The following is a 22,499-nucleotide window of genomic DNA, read 5'->3' as shown; positions in this document are numbered from 1 at the left end:
GCTTGTGGAACATTGCAGTAATTAGCATTGAGGTATTGACCTAAGTGGTTAGAAATGGGATTTTACCCTTTGTTTATAAGATTGCTGTTCTAGGAATGTTTTGAAAACAATGCCTTTGTTTAACTTTTCACACACACACACAAACACACACAAAACGGGCTATTTGAATTTAATGTGACATTCCGACAATACAGAGGAGTGCAACGTTTATACAGAGACACTTATTGAACAGAAAAATATAGTGATGTACTTGAAAGCTGAGAGGATGACCAATTATTACCAAATAGCTTTCATTAACTATCCAAACTATCCCAAGCATTTCTCATCACCTTGTAGTCTCTATTAGTCGAGTAACAGGATTTCCTGCATTTGTGTATTATCTTAAGAATCCCTCACAGGTAAATCAGTGAACAAATCTAGAACCACACACTGACATATATCTAAAAACTAATGCAACAAGAATCATGCTCTTGAATCAAGAATAAGAAACTGCTTTAGTATGGGGTTTATAGTTATACAGTTAGGATTATATGTGTAGCTAACTGTTAATGAGATAGTTTAATAAGGTGCAATGCAAAAGGTATTTTATTCTATCTCCCTTTGCCCCTTCAAGACCTCCCTGGGGGCTAGTGTTTTCTTTAGCACTTAGATAGAACTTTACAACTTTTTTCTACAATTTAATAATATTTCTTAGTGACGAGAGTAGTCTCATTTCAACCATTAAAATTTCCTGTCCAATTTAATGTAATATTATGACTCCAAGATTAATTCAAAATAAGCATGTCTCTTCACCCAGCTCAAATGTGCCTTAGGCTTAGAAGCCTGAAGAATGGGGACAGAATGTGGTGCAAAATAATAATAATAAATAAGCAAACAGAAAACGAAACCTCCAGACATTGTAGTAATGGACATATGTCCACATTTTATTATAATCTTGCTGCAAGAAAGAAGACTCCTAACAGACTAATTCAAAGATTTACTCTTGGCAGGGACATTTTATAGAAAAAGAGAAAGATTCAGTAATTGTTAAACCATTAGACTAAATGCAAAAAGAAAAGGATGAATAAGGGTTACTAAACGAATGACAGTCAGTTGAGTAGATGGGTGTGTGATTCACCAGAATAACAATCTCATTAAATATCAAATAATGGTTTAAGCATTTTTACTAGTAATTCTAGTAATTTCTTACTAGAATGAGATTATAAATTGCATTACACAAACATCTTGTGTTCTAGACCAGTTTAGGGATAATTTTTCATTCACAGAAATTAGTCTCTTCTATCTCAACCTTCTCTCTACTCCTCTACTACTCACAGATGGAAAAGAGATTAAAGGAAATAAGTGACATGTAATATGTCTAGCCTTAGTGAGCTCTGCATTGGATGGATGTTGTAGCTCACTGTTTCTACTGTGGATCACATCAATGGTCCATGAGATAGTTCTCTACTGGGAACTTCCATCTGCAAGTGTCTTGATGTTTCCCCTAACTTGCTGCTTCTTGACTTCCTCACAGCATCTGGGCTTGAAGACCTGCCCTTCATTTACTGGGTCACTTTCCTATTGAGGCAGACCTTGAGAGAACCTTTGGGAGAAATCACTTTCAAAAGTCTCCAGAAGGAATCCTGTCCAAGTGGCCCATATCTGGTCTATGGGCAATAAGAAATTTGTTTCACCACTGATGCGACCAGTGCAGTTGACTCCCAACTTAGCCCTGCCTCTCTGCTTTGCTGCCTTAAGCAATCTAGACTCAGCATGTCATCTTAGCCCCTATGTCCTCTTAAATTCTTGGGGTACTGCCAATCTTTCTGAGTCATTCCTTTGAAATATTTCTTACTTACAGATGAATTGAAAGAACTACACACATGCAATTGTCTCACAGTGAGAGTTGGGACGTAAAATATGGGATATGTCATACACTCAAACGATTTTCCCCAGTAGAATCCTCTTCTTATACTCAACACTCCCTATTCTTTGTGGGACTGAAGAAGAGGATTTCAAATGCCTGCAGAATCAGATATATACTTCTAGTTCATCCTAGTTAACTCATTTTAGATAATGTGAGTATTTACATGAATACTTATACTTATGTTTTTTTCCTAGGCTTTGGTATCTTAGACAAAACTAAGAAAGAAAAAGAGTCCCATTTGAACACCATAGATTAAAAGTGAGTGAGAAGGAAAAGAGTTCAATTGGGTAAGCTGAGCTAGGGAAGACTTTTTTTTGCAAAAGTGAGACTTTTAAAAGGAAATGAAAAAGAGAGTGGAGGATATTTAATAAACTGCTTCCACTCTATTTTTTTAGAATTTCTACTCAAAACTAGAAAACCAGATAAAAGGAATATAAAATATTTAGAGAATCAGAAATGAAGCATAAGAGGAATTGTGTCTACAACAGTCTCATTTATTCATTTATTCATTCACTCAAAAGACAATGTTTGAGCATCTACTATGTTTGACACAGAAATACATAAATGAAAATTGCATTAGCATTTGCTAACCACAAAGAGTTAATAATTTCATGACAACAGACATGCAGTGAGATATGCCTACAAATATAATGGCACAGGAGATAGTCAATGAAGTCTCACTGACTGGCTTGTAGAGGAGGGTATCAAAGATCAGAACTGACATGAAAGAGTCTGAAAGGAAACAGTATTTTAAAGAGGCAATTGAAAAAATAAGGTGATATTTTGGTGAGTTCTAAGAAAAGAATAGGAAGATGGAAGAATTCCTTTAACTTTCAATTCTCTGTTGGCCTGCTAAATTTGATTGGTTTTTCTTTTCATGAACTAGAAGCTGCAGTCTGGAAACACATTTGGTCCCAGCAGTATCTGCTTATAGTTCACTACTGGAAAACCAGGAGCTGAAGATGGAACAAACAGTCAGTGGAAGAGTATACATAGAAGAGATAGCAAAGATTTATAGTCAAAGGGAACGAGCAGAGGAGTCTCCAAAGAATCCATGAAAGATCGATTTTAAGTATTGTATTAGTCAGTCATAGGAGTGCTGATGCAAACTACCAGAAATCTATGGGTTTTTATAAAGGGTATTTATTTGGGGTAAAATTTCCCAGTCCCTAAAGAGTCCAACCAAAGTCTGTTGCCACATGTTGAAACAAGATGGTGGGAGATGTGTGTGAGGGTTCAGCCTTCCTCTTTTCTCTTAAGGCTCCATGGGTCCAGTTTCTTCCAATCTCAGCTGTAGGCTGGCATAGGGCTCATTTCTCTTCCCAGGGCTCATTTCTTTCCAGGCTCAGCTGCTCTGTTCTCTTCACAAAACTATCAGGCTCATCTCTCTCCCCAGGGCCACAGGATCAAGTTCATTCCTCTTCCTCTGTGTTCTTCGGTGTATCTACTTCTGTGTGAGAGTCTGTTTTATCAGTCACCAAAGGGATTGTGACTCAATGCTGAGTTGCACTCTAGTGAATCAAAGCCCTAATCTTAACATAATTCTATCAGACTTTTCAGCTGAATCTAATATAATCAAAGAACTCTCACATCCAGAGGAACAGACCAGTTTACAAATATCATCTATATCTCTTTTTGAAATTCATAAATAATATCAAACTGCCACAAGTATCATCTAGACCTAGAGAGAATGCTAGCATCTTTCAACCCATACCAGTAAAATAGAATCTTTCTGCCTCCCTTTCCCTCTAACTTCTCTATTCCAACCCCAGAGGGTCAGAAACAGCTGTTGGCAGTGGAAGAAAAACCCTAACAAGAAAGGAAAAGAGGCCCATATTAGGCTTTTCTTTAGAGAGAAGAAGATCTGCAAGGCTTACTTTTGACATAGGCTGGACATTCTAATTTTTTAATTAAAACTGCTTGCAATATTTTGCATTTGACTTTCTTTTGCCTAAGATTTTTCAACCAATTGCAGGAGAAATACTTCCCTCACTGAATAAATATTAAAAGGACAATTGGAACAATCTGAAAATGAAATTAAGAAAACAATTTTATTTACAATAGCATCAAAAAATAAAGTACTTAGGGATAAATTAAACAAGATAAGTATAAGATATATACTGAAAAACTGCAAAGCTTGCAAAAGAAATTAAAGAGGACCTAAATAAATGGAAAGGCATTCTGAGTTTATGGACTGGAAGTCATATTGTTAAAATGCCAATACTATACAATGCAATTTAGATTCAACACTATCCCACTCAAAATTCCAGCATCCTTTTTTTATCAGAAACAGGAAAGTCAAGGAGTCCCAGATATCCAAAACAATATGGAAGAAAAGAACAAAGTTGGAGGAATCATACTGCCCTATTTCAAATCTTACTGCAAAGCTTTAGTAATCAAAACTGTGTAGCACTGGAATAGATTTATAGACCAATGACATAGAATTGAAAGTCCCAGAACAAACTTTCACATTATAGTCAATTGATTTTTAACAAAGGTCCAAATGCAATGCCACACGGAAAGAGTAATCTTTTCATTCAGTGGTGCTGGGACAAACTAGATATCTTCATGTAAAAGCATGAACTTGAACCCTAACTTCTTACCACATAAAACAATTAAATCAAAATGGATCATAGACATAGATGTAAGAGCTAAACCTATGAATCTCTTAGAAGAAAACATAGGAGTAAATCTCCCAGACCTTAGGTTAGGCAAAGACTTCTTAGAAATGCATCAAAAGACAACATGATTTTTTAAATGGGCAAAGAATATAAGTAAAGAATAGCCAATAATCATATGAAAAAATTACTAATGTATTTAGTCATTGTGGAAATGCCAATCAAAACCACAATGAAATACCACTTCACGACCCCTAGGATGGATCTAATAATAAAGAAAGCCAATAAAAAGTGTTGGAGAGGATGTGGAGAAATCCGAACCCTTATACATTGCTATTGGGAATGTAAAATGGTGTAGTAGTTTGGAAAATGGATTTATAGTTCCTCAAGAAGTTAAATATAGAGTTGCCATATGACCCAATAATTCCACATTAAGATGTATAACTAACCCAAGAGAAATAAAGCATATATTAATACAAAACCTTGTACACAACTGTTCATCATCACATTATTTGTAATACACAAAAACTGAAAACAACCCAAATGTTCCTCAACTAACAAATGATTAAACAAAATGGTGGAATATTATTTGGCAATAGAAAAGAATGCTATTAGATGGGGAAAACTTGAAAACGTCATGCTAAGTGAATGAAGCCAGTCACAGGAGGCCACATATTAGATGATTCCATTTATAAGAACTGTTCAAAAGAGGCAAATCCATAGAAACAAAAAGTAGATTACTATTTACCTGAAACTGGGGGAGGTAGGAATGGGGAGTTACTGCTACAGAGTACCTACTGCTACAGGGTTTCATTTTGGAATATTCAAATTGTGCTAAAATTAGATAATGTTGCACAACTCTGTGAATATACTAAAGCCCAATGGATTGTACACTTTAAAAGGATGAATTATATCTCAATAAAGCTTCTATTAAAAATTAAATTAAATTAAAAGGACAATGGCAGGTAATAAATTTCATTCTGACTATGTCCTTGGATATAGTTTTCAATGTTCAAGTTATATGTGTCTTGCACATCATACCTATGAAGATAAGAAAGTTCAGGCCCAGAGAACAAAGACACTTTCTCAGGGCTCCTGACTTAATAACTAAGCCACAACTAGAACTTATAAGCAACACTCCAATTTCAAAAGTGGAATTTCTAAATATAAATCATCTACATGTTAATAATTATTACAATAGTTCAGACTAGTAAAATGCTGAAAATTGCTTGCTTATTTTGAGCATGTTAACTTTATACTTCCAACTAAGACTATCAAAACAACATCCTACACCAACAAAACAATAATAACTAATATTCATATAGCAGTTTACAGGAAACAAAGGGCTTCTTATAGGCATGATTTAAGTAATGATAATAGCATTATTTTATGTATTATCAAACTTAAAAATTGACAAAACTTTTGTGTCATCTTTATTAGAGACACACTGGAATTGATTCCAAAAGATTTTGATCATTCATAATAAGTACACAAGATTTTTCAACTTTTAGGCAAAAACTATGCCAGTCTCAGCTTTGTTAAATGCCAGATATTCCTAAAATACCTAGCACTAAGAGTAATGCACTTTGAACTTTGACCTCGAAGACCTAGGATTGCTGCTAGCTGTGTGGGTTGGTGTTTGTAATTTAATCTCTCTGAACCTGTTCTCTCAAAATAAACACAATCTGATCTAAGAATCTGAAAAGTTTTTTGAGGAATTAGAAATTTCTAAAGATTTCCCCAACATCCAACACTGCAAAAAGCTTCTATTCTTTCTTCTCTTCTTCCCTTTCTTTCTACAAAAGCACCAAGTCTCCCAGTCACCCAGGAACCCTGACTGTCACTCTTTTTGGATTAGAAATTCTTTTTCCCCCACTTTCCATATGTTCTCTCATGTAAAGTGATTACCTCTTACTCTCCTTCTGTTCCTTTTACAACCTCATCCAACATCATTGCAAACAAAAAAGGCCTTTTTCAAAAGCAGCAATAACTATAAGGCTGTGAATATTTCACTTTAGTATCTGTTACTGTGATCTATCTAAAATCTTATGGAACAAAGTCAATACTGGTAAGTGCTCAAAAAATGTTAATTAGTTTCATGCTGATATACATAACATATTCAAGAAGATACAAAAAACACTAAAGTACACAATCTCAGATAAATTCCAATATCCAGATGACTTTGCTACCAAATGCATTATCACCAATGCTGATGTCAAAGAAAAAATTGCACCACACAATGTTAAACAGGCAAGGCTGGCTTTACTCAAAGTTATATGCAGTAAGGAAGAAATAGAGACAGGCCATCACAATAGGGGACTGGGAAGGGGCTTAACTCCACTGAATCAGAGGGCAGGAGAAATTTTAAGGGTGAGTTAGTGGTAAAGAACTGAGGGAGATGTCAAGCAACAGGGTATGACCATTACATAGAGTAATCTCCATAGTTACTGTTGAGGTCTGGTGGGACATGTTCTAGCTGGATTCTGTAAGGGCCAAGGTCAGGGGCCTGGAGTCAAGGAGAATCCATCTAAAGTTCAGCCAAGCCAAGAAGAATTTAAGACCATTTTGATCAGTAACACATATGATGAAGGATTTCTTAAACTTTCTAGGACCACAGGGTTCAGATAAAATTCAAAATTATCACTGAAAATTGAGAAAAATCCTTAGACTATATACCATATGCCTCTGAACCAAAAGAAGGCACAGAGAGAGAAGGGCTTTGTTGACCTGTTAAAGGCTAACATTTTTTTAGAAAAAGATGATATCGAAATTCTCATACAACTACACAATGAACAAGTGTCAAAGAGTTTATTTAGTCCATTAATTAATGGGTTAAATAGTATGATTTTACAAGTGATTTGTCAGTTGAGAAGTAACAAACTAAGACGCAAGGCAACAAAGATCTTTTTGAATTGCAATTCAGGGAGTAGAGATTTAGGTAGCAATCCAAACCATGTCCCATCTTGCCACTTTCATGCAAGGGTTTTTAAAGAAAAAGAAGATTACATAAGTTGTTTGTGGTTGGAAGATATTTGGGGTACTCCAAATATCCTTCAGGTTAGATAGTTTACTGAGTTATTTTGTTTGTGGTTTGTTTATGGTGCCCAGATTCCTTAGAGTTTGAGGAAATTTGATGCTTGAGATTTGGCATACTTTGACAGTTTGTGATATCTGTATGAAATTGGCATAAGAATAACTTCCAGAAGGACTTCTGGATTCCATTTGAAATCTCTTAGTCACAGCAACTCTATTTTGTTTTATTTCTTTTTTACATTTCCCCCTTTTATCAATATCTTTCTCCAAAAACATTGCTGATCAACATTTGGTATTAATCGCTTGTAACAGGAGGCTCAGCATTGGGAACTATGTCCCATGTAGGGGGGATGGAAGTGAAATTTTTTACAACAAGGAGGTTTTCAAAGAATGACATTAATTATAATTAGGCTTGGTTTTGTCATTACAGAAATAAGAGTCATAAATGCAAGCACAGTAATCAAAGGGTCTGGCACATTAGTATGTTTCATAGGTAGTTGTAGCTGTTATTCTGAAGATGAGACAATAAAAAAGAGATATTGCAGTGACTATAAAATTTAAAAAAAGGATTATCAAGTTATGAAATATGCTATGAACCCAGTATCCCTAAGAGCTAAGATTTAGCCAACTAAATATTAATAAGTCTCAATATTCAGGGTTCCCTAATTATGTAATATTTGAATTTTCTCTTTGATGTCTTTAATGGCTATATGTATTTATATGCTGATGGGTATGGCCAATAACTAGGACCCTTCCATGGAGTCTAAATTAGTGCAAACACAGCAATTTAAGAGATTGCCTGTGTCAGGAGCATTTTGTGTGGCTGGGGAAAAAGGATGATAAATGGCAAAAGAAAAGAAAGAGAGGTAAGGGTGAAATGTGGAGTTAAAAAGGGGTAGAATTCATTATGGTAGGGACAGAGCTGGAAGGGGATAAAAAGAAGGGGTAAGGGAGTAATAAAAAATATGAATAATAGAACTAATAGAATAATAACAATGAAGGTTATAGCAGGTGTTATTTAGTTGATTTCACTCTGATGACAATCAGATCTGCTCCTGGTTCTTGGGTTGGCCATCTATATCAGATGCCATCAACTTCTGGTAACTTAAGCCTAAGATCACCAGTGTATTAATTGTACAGGCCTGGTCCCAGTTCTTGGCTACATCGGATGCTGTCTACTTCAGGTCCTTGGAAATTTTGAGCTTTAGGTCCCCAGTAGGAATGAATTTCCAGGCAGGTCTGGAAGCTTTCTTTAAATGAGAAATATGAATCCAAGAATTAATATCTTCTAATTTAGCTGCATATGGGTTAGTTAAAAGTATGTGACAGGGTGCTTTCCAGTGATATTGTAATGCATCTTTATGGAGGTGTCTTTTCCAAAATATAAAGTCACTAGGCTGTAACTGAAGGTTCAGAATTAACTAATGATTATGATTGCTGAATCATTATATAAATGTTTTTTACCTTACTTTTCTAGTATATTATAGAATAGCCAAAAGTTAATACCTGTAGTTACTGAAACTAGTAACTGATCTCACCCTTGCTTATACTTACTATCATGATGGTCATGCAAAACTGGTCTCAACCTTGTTTATGTTATTCCATACTAGTCTCAGCCTTGTTTGTACTTGATATTATAATGGTAACCATTCTACCTTCCCCTATTTGAATCCATAAAAACCCTAAATTCCTCAGGTGCAGGGAGACAGCTTTTAGGCAAATAGGCCAACTGATCTCCTTGCTTGGCCACTTAGCAATAAACTCTCTTTTTAAAACCCCAGTGTCTCAGGAATTGGTCACTGGAGCACATCAGGCAGAAAAACTCACTTTTGCTCAGTAACAAGACTGAAGATTGCTATTTTGAGTATCTTTGTGTATTATGGAGTGTATTATGAAAGGATTGTTCTACCAAGGTTTCTCTCTTTTTTTTTAAGGTTTTGACTAGTTCTTGATGATAGGTTAGTATATTTCCTTTATTAAGGCAGGGTTCATATATTCTACAGTTTTCATACTTTCCCCTGTTATAATTTCAAATGGGGTAACTTAAGTTTTCCAAAAGTAGTGTTCCTTAGATTTAATAAGTAGATTAAGGGTTTCCATGGATTTAGCTGAGTTTTAATTATATGATTTGCTTTTTTGATTAAGCCTGAAGATTGGGAGTGATAGGCGCAATGAAAATGTTGCAAAATAGGCAATATTATACATATTTTGTCCCATAAAATGGTTTCCTCAACACTGTGACACCCAAGGGGATTTCCCATTTGGAATTTTTCCCCCTGATAATATGTTTGTGGTGGTAGCAGCAATAGTTTGTTTACTTGAAAGGCTTCAGTCCAATGAGAATGCACACAAATTATTAAAACATATGTATAGCCTTAGGTTGGAAATAATTGAATAAAGCCCAATGGCCAAATTTCAAAAGATACAGCTGGTAAGGGAAAATGTCCTTGAGAGCTATGAAAAGGTTTTCTTGGTTTATGCTTGGGATTAATTATACAATTGTAATATATTTTCATAGCTATTTTAGGGGATGATTTCCAGAAATATTGCTTTCTCATCATACCATTCTTTATCAGTATTTCAGTGAGTCATATTATAAAGAATTTCCAAAACTCTTCTCTGGTTGCAATTAGGGAGGACTAGATTACCACCAGGGCAAAACCAGGATTTAACTGCAGACTTATAAAGAAAATAGTCAGCCTTTTTCCATTTTCCTTTCTCTTGACAAGAAGCATTTTGTTGTACCTCAAGGAGTAATACTTTTATGTATCCGATAGGGTTATTTTGCTCAAAATTCATTATAGAAACAGGATTTGGATTAGAATTTATCGTTTCACATTTTGCAGCTGTTTCTGCCATTTGGTTGCCAGTGCTTTACTCTGTATTTGCCCAAGAATGACTAGGAATTTTAATTACAGCCAAAGCCTTTGTTAATGGTATAGCATGCAACAATTCCACAACATTAGAGCTGCTTTCTCCCCCATTGTTAGAAAAAATAAAATAAAACACCTCTTTGTTTCCATAACACCCACAAATCATGAACGAACTCAAAGGCATACTGCCTATTAGTCAGTATATTTGCTGTTTTTCTTTCTGTGAAGTCTACAGGTTCTTATGAGAGGAAGAAGTTCAACTTGCTGGGATGACATGGCATTAGGAAGGAATTTGCTTCTCTCATTTCATGCTTAGATGTGTTAGCATATCCAACACAACCAATTCCTGAGTTATCTTTAAGGTAGAACCATCTGTATACCAGATAACTTCTGCATTATCAACTGGGATTTCTTGTAAATCTGTGCAAGGGGTTAACAGTCCATGGGAAGCGGATTTGGCTCAACTGCTAGAGCATCCACCTACCATATGGGAGGTCCAGGGTTCAAACCCAGAGCCTCTTGACCCATGTGGTAAGCTGGTCCATGTGCAGTGCTGATGCACGCAAGGAGTGCTGTGTCACACAGGGCTGTCCCCTGCGTAGGGGGAGCCCTACGCAAGAAGTGTACCCTGTAAGGAGAGCCACCCATGTGAAAAAAGCACAGCCTGCCCAGGAGTGGTGCTGCATACATGGAGAGCAGACACAGCAAGATGATGCAACAAAAGAGATAAAGATTCCCAGTGCTGCTGACAAGGATGCAAGCAGACACAGAAGAACACACAGTAAATGGACACAGAGAGCAGACAATGGGGGGGTGGTGGGGAAGGGGAAAGAAAATAAATCTTAAAAAAAAAAAAAAAAGCTACACAGTCCTGAGGAGTTTCCTCAGAAATAGTGGAAGCAAAGTAGCAGGATTAAGGTTGTGAAATGAACAAAGGTGGACATTGGGAGAGAAAAGCAAGAGAATTTCATAAGAAGTTAATCTGTTGGTAGAAAGGGCTTCAACAGAATGAGGGACATAAATAGTTAAGAGAGAGCCCATAATTAATTCTTCAATTGATTCTAAAATTTTTGCTGCCACAGCAATGGACCTCATACAAAGAGGGTATCCCTTGGCTATAGTAGCCAATTGTTGGCTATAATTTCCTAGAGTTCTATGGTGGTCTCTAGCTGCTTTTGTGAAAAGAAACCTAAGGTGTTCCCTTCTTGTTCATGAACAAGGAGAAAAAAAGAGTAATTCGAAATTAGGGTGTCCCAAAGCAGAAGTTCTGGCAAACTATGTTTTATTTCCTTCAAGGAATTTTGACTAGTTTTATCCCAAATGAGGAACTCATTTGTTTAGCTTTAAACAAGGCATATAAAGCTTAAGCCATCAAAGAAAATTTAGGAATCCATTTTCTACAATTTCCTGCAAGGCTGAAAAATTCTCTTAATTGAGGTTTGGTCTTGGGAGGAAGGAAATATTTTGAATTTGGTCCAGGTCTAGGAGGAAACTCTGGAGGCAGAGATAGGTAGGGCAGAAAGAATGGTGCCCATATCTGTAGGTGATTTGGTCCATAAGTGGAACTGAAATAGTATCTAAAAGAGGGCAGTGTTTAAATTTTATTTCTTTGACTGCAAATACAGGAATATATATGGGACTTATTTCCTTATCCTGGACTATTGAATCTGATTCTAAAAGTTCCAAATTAATTTTCCACTTTTGGGAGAAAGATATGTGTGTTTGGGAACTATCAGAATGGACTAGTTAAAACTGATGAATTCCTTGTAAATGTATTAATTGTAAAGGAAATGGGGGGAAATGGGAATGGGTCCCGTGAAAGATGATCATGGCTTTGTTTAAGACTCCCATCATTTGAATTGTTCCTATAATCCAGGAAAAGGGTTAATGAGGGTAATGGGATTTAGGACAGAGAAAGTGATCCCAGTATCTATTAGAGCCCTTTACCTTCGTTGCCAATTAGCCTGAAGATGTGATGTGGACAACTGGAAAAACCTCTGCCATTTGCCTGGACAGCAGTAGAAGCAATCATACTGAAAGGCACTTGTCTTTTTAGAGGGCAAAGAGAATTCCTGGAAGGGAACAGGATCTGCTGTTTTTGGGTAGTTTGGAGCTGGCTCTTTTCCAATGTCCAGGTTGTTTACAGTAATTACAAATATGGCACCATGAAACCTGGTGCCTAAAGGGTTCATTGTGGGCTTATTTAGCTGCTTTAATTGGAAACTAATAGTTTGTGCAAATTATATTTCCCCTGTTTTAGCTTGGGAGACTCTCTTTTTCTCAGCCTTTTTAAAGGCATGATCTAATTGATCTGAGATTCTAAATCATTAGGTTCCATTGTGGCCCAATTTAGTTATTTACATTTTACAGTGGTGCTTAGTTCTTCCAAAAGGCCCTTAACAAAAGTAGAATTAAATAGAGGTTTCATAATTAGTATGGTCACTATCTGAGAATTGTTTAGAGGTTTTGTAGAGCCTGTTATAATATTCATATATGGGCTTAAGTTTCTGGGGTGCATTGTTGGATTTTTCTCCGATCAATAATTTAGGGGAAAATTTCAGGTATAACCTTATGAAACTCCTTAGATAACTTAAATCCTTCAGTTTGTCAGTAGTTCATTTTGAAAAGTCATTTTTAAAAAGGGATTTTTCCAATTAGCTTGCCTATCCAGATTTTGGCATGACATTCACAAGCAGTCATGTGAATTAATTGGTAACCATCTGGGTAACCAGGCTTATAAGTCTGATTGATAAGATTGAATTCTTTTGTAAAACCTACTGGGTCTTCAGCAGGATTTGGGAAATCCTATCACAATAGAAAGGGAGTTTGGCTAAGCTAGAACATAGAGGAGGAGGACAGGTGTTTAAGTAAGGTGAGAGCTGTCAGAGTCAGGAGCTCTGGATAATTTTTCAAGCTTGATAATTCACTTAGATAAGTCTTTGTTAGTATTTTTAAATTTAGTATTTGTTTCTTGAAGAGAGGCAATTTTACAATTAGTTATATGTTTGGAAGCTTTCAAGTACCAATTAAAATAAGTTTTCCATTTGGTTTGATTTTAGAGTCTCTATTTTCCAGTTGAATGTGTGAGTATACTAAATTACCCATATCAAAAGGTCTTCATTGTGACCATTATAATTCAAGATTTTCTCTAGTATGCCAGGTCCAGTGGAACAAGATTTCACATGAGGTAGGACCATAATTTCTGTTCAAGAAACCAGTTGTTGTGCTAGATGGCAGTTCACCCAATTAGACTTCTTAGATGGATTGGAACTCATTCTTTTATTTAGTTCAGATTGTTAGCAATCCTAAATCCTAAACCTGAGAGGAATTGTCTGGGTTTTGGACAAGTGTAATGTTTTACAGTGTGCCTTTCATGGGATATGTGTTTTACCTCACTAGTTGTCCAACCCAGGACAGTGTGTGCCTAGTTGCATGGAAATTAACTTTAGGGTGGCAGGCAACCTTGTGTCAACCTAATCCATCTGTGAAATTTTTTACCTTTCACAGGATTCTTGGTCTTCAGAAGGCAAGGCTTCTCATCAGAAGGTGGTAGGCATTCTAACAGTGTTTAAGTGCCCATCTTGTTCCCACCAAAACAATTATTTGATCACTCACAGTGAGAACATTGATTGTCTACACTGAAAAGGAGCTTAATACCAAAGTGGGAATTTTTAAAGTCACCTGGAACCCAGGGCCATCAGGCAGACTACAGAACTCTAGGGTCTCTTGCTGGTACCATGCTCAAATCCAGCTGGTGGTCACTTTGGATCCCATTTCTGACACCATGTAACATCAATGTAGACATAACAAACTAAGATGAAAGACAACAAAAGTGGTTTTTTGGTGTCTTAGAATTGGAATTTGAGGAGTGCAGATTCAGATAGCAACCCAAATTGTGTCCCATCTTGGCACTTCCAGGAAAAGGTTATTTGAGGAGTAGATGCAGCTCAAGTAGTTGAGTGCCTTTTTCCAATGTATGAGGTCCAGTTTTGATTCCCAGTACCTCCTAAAAACAAACAAACGAGCATAAAAACCAACTCTCATTGGAGAAGGAATATAGCTTGGTGATTTTACAGTGGTTGAGCACCTGCTTCCCATACAGGAGGTCCTGGGTTCATTCCTGGTACCTCTTTAAAAAAAAAAAAAAGCTTTTTAAAGAAAAAGAAGATTTACATAATTTATTTGAGGTTGAAGGATATTTAAAGTACTCCAACTATCCTTCAGGTTAGAAAGTTTACTGAGTTCTTTATTTTGTTATTTATTTATGGTGTCTAGATGCCCTCAGGGTTTTGAGGAACACTGTTGCTTGAGGCTTTGCATACTTCAGCATTTGTGATATCTGACTGAGATTTGCATAAGAGCAACTTCCAGAAAGACCCCTTGACTTCATCCTAACTCTCTTAGCCATATTAACTCCTTTATATCTTTTCAAATTCATAGAATAACACAAAATACTGTACAAACGCAAGTGGACCAGGTATGCTGAAAAGAATTTACAAATAGATGTAAATATGGGTTTTTCCAGGGAGTGGAGGTGAGGATCAATTTTCCCTCCACCAAGCAGAATTTATTTGCATGTCTATGGACAAGAGTCATTTGCCTTTGCTTTCATTTATATACAATTAGCAGAGTTCTAAGTAACTCAAACACAGTAAAAGGTACATGGAACCCATAAAACAAAATAAACCTGAAAGGTGTGCTAAATGACAACTAGTTTTCCCTTGAAGACATCAGGAATCACTTTCGTCCATTTCAAAATATGGACTAAATATTCTTTCCAATAAACCAATTAAACAACTCTAAACTCCTGTACAACACTGGACCTCTTTGATGCTAGCCAAATTTAGAGTCTTCTCACTATTTTTAATTCTTCCCTAAGTTTTTATCATCTCCCCTCTCTTTTCAATTTTGTGCCAAGATTACTACTTTTTACTGCCCAGCAGAAGGGAAAGGGAGAAGGACAAAAGTTTATAGAATTCTGAGACCCAGAATCTTCCAAGAGAAGGCAAGATAAACAGGGTCAAAGAAAGTACCAGCACTGGGAGCAGAGCTGGCTGATGGGAGCAATCATGTGCTATTTCTGCTTCTCTAAACAAGTCCCGAGAATCCCTATTTTGGAGAGAAGACAATCCAGTTTCGATAGAGCAGACCCAGAGTAGAGACATGCCTACCAGGCATTACATATTAAACAAGGAAGAGACAGTAAACCTGCTTTCCAGAATTAGATGAGGGAGGTGAAGCCAACACTAACCAAGCTATTACTTGAGAGCTAAAGACACATCATCAACTTTTACCAGAGCTGGTTATTAATGCTAAGTTTGGGTAGCTTTCATACCTAGGATGAGTAATAAGAAGGAAAAAAATAAGGAATATAACAAAATGCCATAGCATAAAAGCAAGGAACATTGCCCTACAGACATAGATGAAAATAAGAATCACGTCTGTGGAAATGGCTTGCTTCAAGAAACGTATGAATTAAAAAAAAAAATCTGCTTGGCATTCTTGACATTTTTTAAAGCAAGACACAGTTTTAATAAAATGCAAGAAGCCTAGCCTTAGGGATAATATTTTTTAAAATCGTAAGTAAAATTAGAGTTGCATGAGAAAGGGAAAAAAGAAAGGCACTTAAAATTCAATGGCAATTTAAATGTTCATTGAAGGCTGTAAAAACAAAAACACAGACTAAAATTGGACTGGTAATGTGGAACACAAAAGCTCAAAACTCATTCAGAATGCAGAATGAAAAAACAAGGGCAAACATAACAAAGAAATGATTTTAATCTGGAAATTATATGTTCAGGTGGGAGAATAATATTCAGGGACATAATAGGAATAACACCTGAAGAATGATCAGATGCTTGAAACCCAAAAGGCACACTGGATTCCAGGAAATTTTAATTAAATAAAAAGTCAAACATGACCATAACCTAGTAATTTTATATTTAAATATTAATTTGGTTTTAATCCTGAAATCATCCAAGATGTTAAATTTAAGAATTTTTTAAAAGAATAGAAAACAGAGAGAGTGAGAAAAAGTTTAAAGATTGAGAATGAGAAAGGGGATGGAAGATACAAATGAGAGTTTTAGTTTTGTTGGAGGGTTTGTTTTGTTTTGTTTTTGCTTTTGTTTGCTTTTTACAAGAATACAATACACAATTGCCTGATAAATTTGGAAATTCAAATGAAGTACGTAATTTTGATAGGTCAGAATATAAAGCTCTGAAACTGATTTAAGAATAAATAGGAAAAGGAAAAAAGAAGAAAAAATAAAATAAAATAAAAAAGAATAAGTAGGAAACATAAACAGATCAAAAACAAATAATAAGGAAATTTTTTAAAAAACTGAAATGAAATAAATGAAAACAAAAAACCCACAAAGCATGTGATAAACTGAAATATAATAATACATAATTTTATACATTACTTCCAAATAAAGCTCTTAATATAGATAATAATTAGAATCAATTCTTTTAAATTTTTGAGTAGCAGAAATTTCCAAAAGATATAATCACTTCTGGAGCCTAGAAAATTATGGAAAGCTACTCAATTCATTTTATTCCTGTGCACATATTGACACATACACACCAATAATAGATGAATTTCACCACTAAATGTTAATAAACACTGTTAACAATTCAGTATGCAATTAAGTAAAACTTTAGAACAATTAGGTTTCAGCACAATTTTTTTCTGGAAATGCCAACTGAAACAATAGAATACAAAATAAAAAATAATAGATGGATCCGTTGGCAGAGATGATAGAATTATCAGAAATAAAGGGGAAAGGTCGGTGTAAAAAATTGTTCATTGAATTATTTCACAGTAATAATAAAAATTGGAACAAACATTAGCATCAATTAACATATATTACTTTTTTTGATAAACTCTATTTTTATCTAGAATATGGTTTAGGGAAAAATTGCATGGTGAGTACAGAGAGAGTTTTCATAGTCATACACAATTTCCTGTTATTAACATCTAGCAGTAGTATATTTGTTCCAATAGATGAGCCAATAATGATATATTATTAGTAGCTAACCACTAATAGCTTTTATAGTAACTAATAACACTAATTAGTAGTAACTAATTTTAAACTTTTCACTATAGAATATTTTACATATATTTCTTTTATCAACAATCTAATTTTTGAGAGCTTATTGCAAAAAGTGAAGCCCTCCAAAAGATAGATATACACTTATAAATACTTTTTTTTTAGCCACACCAAATGTATGTAGCCTAACTAATTGCAAACATTGTAAATTAGATTGAAGTATTAGAGATATTCGAGTAGGTGTGGGGACAAACCTATCACCTGTTTCAGCCTTGAACTGCTGATCTACAGGATAACATGTTTTTGATTGTGAACTTTTCTCTTTCTATATTCTTCAACATATGTTTGCTACACATTTTTGCTCAATTTAATATTAATTAGAAGTGCAGTAATATAGCCTTGGTTAACTGCATATATTAAGAATTTTATGGAATTGAATTAAATGTAATTAATAAACTACAAATTGATCTATGACTTCATGATAACCATGCAAATATTTCTACATAGCAGGACAGCCTGGCTCAAAGCAAGGAGGTTGCTGCTACTATCTTGCAATGTTTTCATCCTTCTTGCCCAAAGCTTTCCACTGCAGCAGCTTTTACACCTTTATCTTTTTTTTTTCCTTACAAATATCAGGTTGATTTATAGGAGCTGCTCTGGGCAGTCACACAGTTTGTTTACAATAAGGAATTATCTAACTGTGAACATACTGTGCATGGCAATTAGAAGTCATCATGGCAAGAGAAAACCAGAGCCTACTTGCTACAGCCAACACAAAAATAACTAGAGAACAATGGGGGACAATGTAGGGATTAAGGTATGGTTTGGTTTTTTAAATGATGAAAGAAAAAGTACCTCTTCAGAAATCATACAGGAAAGGAATATCTTGCACTCATGGAAAAATACACCAGAAAACAAAATTACAATTTTATGACTCAGGCCTTCTGCATTTCCTCAAAGTGCAGAGATGGGACAAAGACAACTGAAGCCAACAAGCAATTCTGTAAAACAGAAAGACTTAGAAATCCTACAAATGGGATTGAAATCTAAATTTATTTTGCTTAAAAATTTTTTTTTAATATATCACAAGGTCTGCTTTAGTGACATGCTACTCCCACCAGAAAATACCCCAGGACTCCCTTGTCAGAAGCAAGCTTAAATTGACCAAACAGCTCATATTGCCAAACCCCTGTGTGTACAAACATGTGTACAAGCTTGGGTGATGGTCACTGCTGGTAGCCTGCTTCCTCTTTAACGGACCAATTTCCACTACCTTCAGAAGAGTAGGTAGGGCACAACCAAAAGCTTTAAGTGGGAGGGAGGGAATAATGGCCCTGTATAGCCAACTTTTCATCAATGCTCTCCCACCCCCACTCAAAAGGAGAGGCTTATTTATAACCAGACTACTTGTATCAAATTTGCCTCCCAGCACTCAGAATGGTTTTCACCTTTAGAAAAACACACATATCCACACATCCATATATATAATTTTGGTTGTTTTTACATTTAAATGTAAAAATACTACTTTGCTTTGTGTTATAAATGGAGGAACACACAATAGGAACTTTTTCTTCTTCTTAGGGTAAGGATATCCATCAGTTAATCCTCTGAGCTCTGTCTTCAGGCTAGGGCATTTAGCCCCAAGTCAGGGAAGCATTAACAGTCAATAGACCAGGAGCATTTTCCTCCTTGCCTCCCTAACCTTCTTTCTCTACTAATTCCCACTTCAAAAGGAAAGTTGATTATATTCTTTTTATAATTGGAACTTCCCACCAAAAGGGGGAAGGTGTTCTAAGCTAATTACAGAGTAAGTCAGGCCCCCCTCACTTTTGGCTACCTCACAGAAAAAGTTCTGCTTTCCCTTCACAAACATAGATGTTCTTTGTCTAGACAGCTATCCCACTGGACAATTTTACACACCTGATTAAATGAAAGCAGAGGTTAGTTCTCTCCAGCCCCCTACCCACTAATAAACTATTTAATCAGTCTGAAAGCTTCAGAGACAGGAAAAAGGGGGAGTGGGGACATGGATGTGCAGAGCTAAAGAACTTGACTCCCCTACCCTCGCCCAAAAAACAAGAGCTATTAATTGGGTGTGAGGAATTTAAAAAGGCCTAGATTTTCTGTCCTTTAAGTTACAATTGGGACAATTGGGAGAGAATAAAATTGAGAGTGGGATGGAGACCTGAGAGGACTTTGATGGCTGGAGGTCTAGTCAGCTTAGTTTCTGTATTGGAAGGGCTCATGGCCGGTCTCGTTGAGAAGACACATGCATATGAGGGCTTCTGTCACTACAAAGGGGTCACAGTTGGCAGATGGGTGGCAGTCTTCCAAGTAACACTTCTTCTTCTAGCCAAAAGTCTGGGGCACATGATGCTGGTGTCACAGTTGGCCATGCCGGCAAATAATCATTGCTGTTGGTGGTTTTTTGGAATCTAGTTAGGCGCCGGGTATTGCCCAGCCCCTCCATAGGATCATAGGCATGGATGTGGTACTGATGCTGCCTGCTTAGTTTCTCAATGGACTCCTCAGTGTACTTCAGACCATTTTCTCCTCACATGGCCTTGATGCTGAAGTTGGCATGGCAGCCTGCACCAGTCCACTTCCCAGGAATGGGTTTGGGATGAAAGGTCACTATCATGCCAAAGCTTCACATACACTATGCAAGATGAAACTGGCCACCCAAAGATGATCTCCCATGTCAATTCCTTCACAGGGGCCTATCTGGACTTCCCACTGTGCAGGCATGACCTCAGCATTCATTCCTGCAATCTTGATACCAATGTACAAGTAGGCCGGTAGTGGGTCTCCACTATATCTCTCCCGTGGGCTCTATCTGCTCCCACACCACAGTAATATGGGCCTTGGCGCCCAGGGAAGTCATTGGAAAGCCAGCCAAAGCAGTATTCATCTGTTACTATCAGGGTATATTCCTGCTCCATTCCAAACCAGGGGTGATGGTTGCTCACCGTGTCCATTGTCCATTTACAGACGTGCTTTAATTGATCTCTGTAGGCTTTTAGTTGCACTTGAAGACTTCACAGAACACCAGCTTATTGGGGTCCTTGCAGAAAGGGTCCTGAAACCTGGCAACAGGGTTGAGATACATGTTACTATTGTAGCCTTCAGACTGAAAAATACTATAGCCATGAAAATTGCACTAGGGCAGCTCTTCTATACACTTGGGCTCACTGCTCAGGGTGCAGATCCTTTTCCAGTGCCTTCAAGGCTTGGACTTTCTTGCCCTGAGGCAGAACCATGTAAACCTGCTTAATGTCTTTGTTCAAGTGGGAATTTGTTGAGATGACCTTGGTGGAAGGTAGTCTGGGCAGTGAGCAAGGCAGAGGACAGGCAAGCCCTGAGGCAATGTGAAGAGAGGAAGACAGGTGTGTGGGTGAGGTGCTCAATGCTTCTCCAATTCTCTGCACTGCTGACACCTGTGTCTTACCCTCAAACAGAAGTATTTACTATGTACCATAAGAATTCATCCCTTTATCTAAATTTATCCAGATCTTAAATGAAGAGTAATCTATTAACTGATACAAAAGTGAAAGGAAATGGTTGTTCGTTTGGCATGTTACCTGTCCCAAAGGGTCAACATTTTAAACATTTCATAAAATTAATTCCAAAAGCAAAATTTTAACCAAGATATTTGAAGACATGGGTTCCTTTCTGGCCAGATTACCTGATCTTGGCACAAACACACATGTGTTCACATACATACACACATATTATTAAATGCAACAGACTCTAGTAAGTTAATATGTAAAGGATAGCAGGGCAATCCAAATCTTCTTTACTGGGCCAGCACACCCATCACTAGCTACCATAAATAAGTGCTACCTTCTAATGTTTCACAGCTGTACCCTCCTCCAGTGAATGGTCCTTACCTGATGAGAGCTACCTAGTCTGGGAAGTTATGCCCACATCTTACCATCAATACACATACACAAGCAATGAATGACTGGTATGCCAGCCCCTTAGCTCAAGGGCTGGGGTGGTATGATTAATGCTATAAAGCCCTCCCCTTCCAGCCAGGCCAATGCTGAGCTTCACCTGAGACCACATCCTTACTCAATTCTCCCCATTTCTCTATTCTGCTTCACTCAGTCCCTGAAGTGGTTTTCCTGAACAGCACCCACTCCCTCCACGAAACGGGATATCTGAATTTTTGTCTCAGTCTCTGCTTCTAGTGAACCCATCCTAAAAGAGCATACTAGCTTTTCTCCAGGATAACTTGACATCGGACTTCATTAATTCTTGAGGTAATTTGTCTGATAAAAACATCATATCATTTGACTATGAAAATAAGGAAGCAAGGGAGACAAAATAGAAGGGATAAAAAGGACATTTTTATTTCATGTGACCAATAGCTGCTGCTGCTTTTTTCCCCCCCTTGAAATAAATATGGGTATTCCTGAGTCATCTAGATGATGCTTCTAGTCTAGAGTAGCTTCACCCCTTGCCAACCCTCAACTGGATACTATTCATAACCTTTATGTTTTTTTTTTCACAAGCCACTTCCATCAGAAAGAATATTCCAATTATCCAACTGAATGCATACATATTTTTACAATATTTATCTACAAATATAAATCTAAGCTTTTGCTGAAACACTTACCTAAATTAGTTCATTAAACTTATACAATTTAAAATATATTTATATAGACCGCATAACCCACTCCATAACAAGCTCTTAGATGCTAATTGAAATAAAATATTTGCTTAGAAAATATCAATGAAAACAGAGCAATGATGTGTTTTATAATCTATTTGGGGGAAAAAAACCTCAGACATTTATATTTAGACTATAAATGCATGAGCAAGTTTCAAGATTTTCAGAAATATTTTCCTCTGTTTTCGGCTTCTTTGTTAATGAGCAAATCAAGTATCCTGTCCCCTAAAATATAAAGGTAAGGGATCTGAAAACAAGGCATGCTGTGCTAGCAATTTTCTTCACAATGCCATAGTTGAATCTACAGAGAAGAAAGGAGGCTTGTAATGAGACATAAGTAGTT

The 22,499-nt window shown here is 36.5% G+C and overlaps 1 pseudogene; it reads right to left on the bottom strand.

Annotated features, from left to right (window-relative positions):
* Positions 1-19,631: 19,631 nt before the first annotated feature.
* On the bottom strand, positions 19,632-20,590 carry LOC101418345 (glutamine synthetase pseudogene; annotated as a pseudogene).
* Between the last annotated feature and the right edge of the window lie 1,909 nt (positions 20,591-22,499).

This window comes from Dasypus novemcinctus, chromosome 1, assembly GCF_030445035.2.
Source record: "Dasypus novemcinctus isolate mDasNov1 chromosome 1, mDasNov1.1.hap2, whole genome shotgun sequence".
Lineage (NCBI taxonomy): Eukaryota > Metazoa > Chordata > Mammalia > Cingulata > Dasypodidae > Dasypus > Dasypus novemcinctus.
This window is presented reverse-complemented; position numbering and strand designations above follow the sequence as displayed.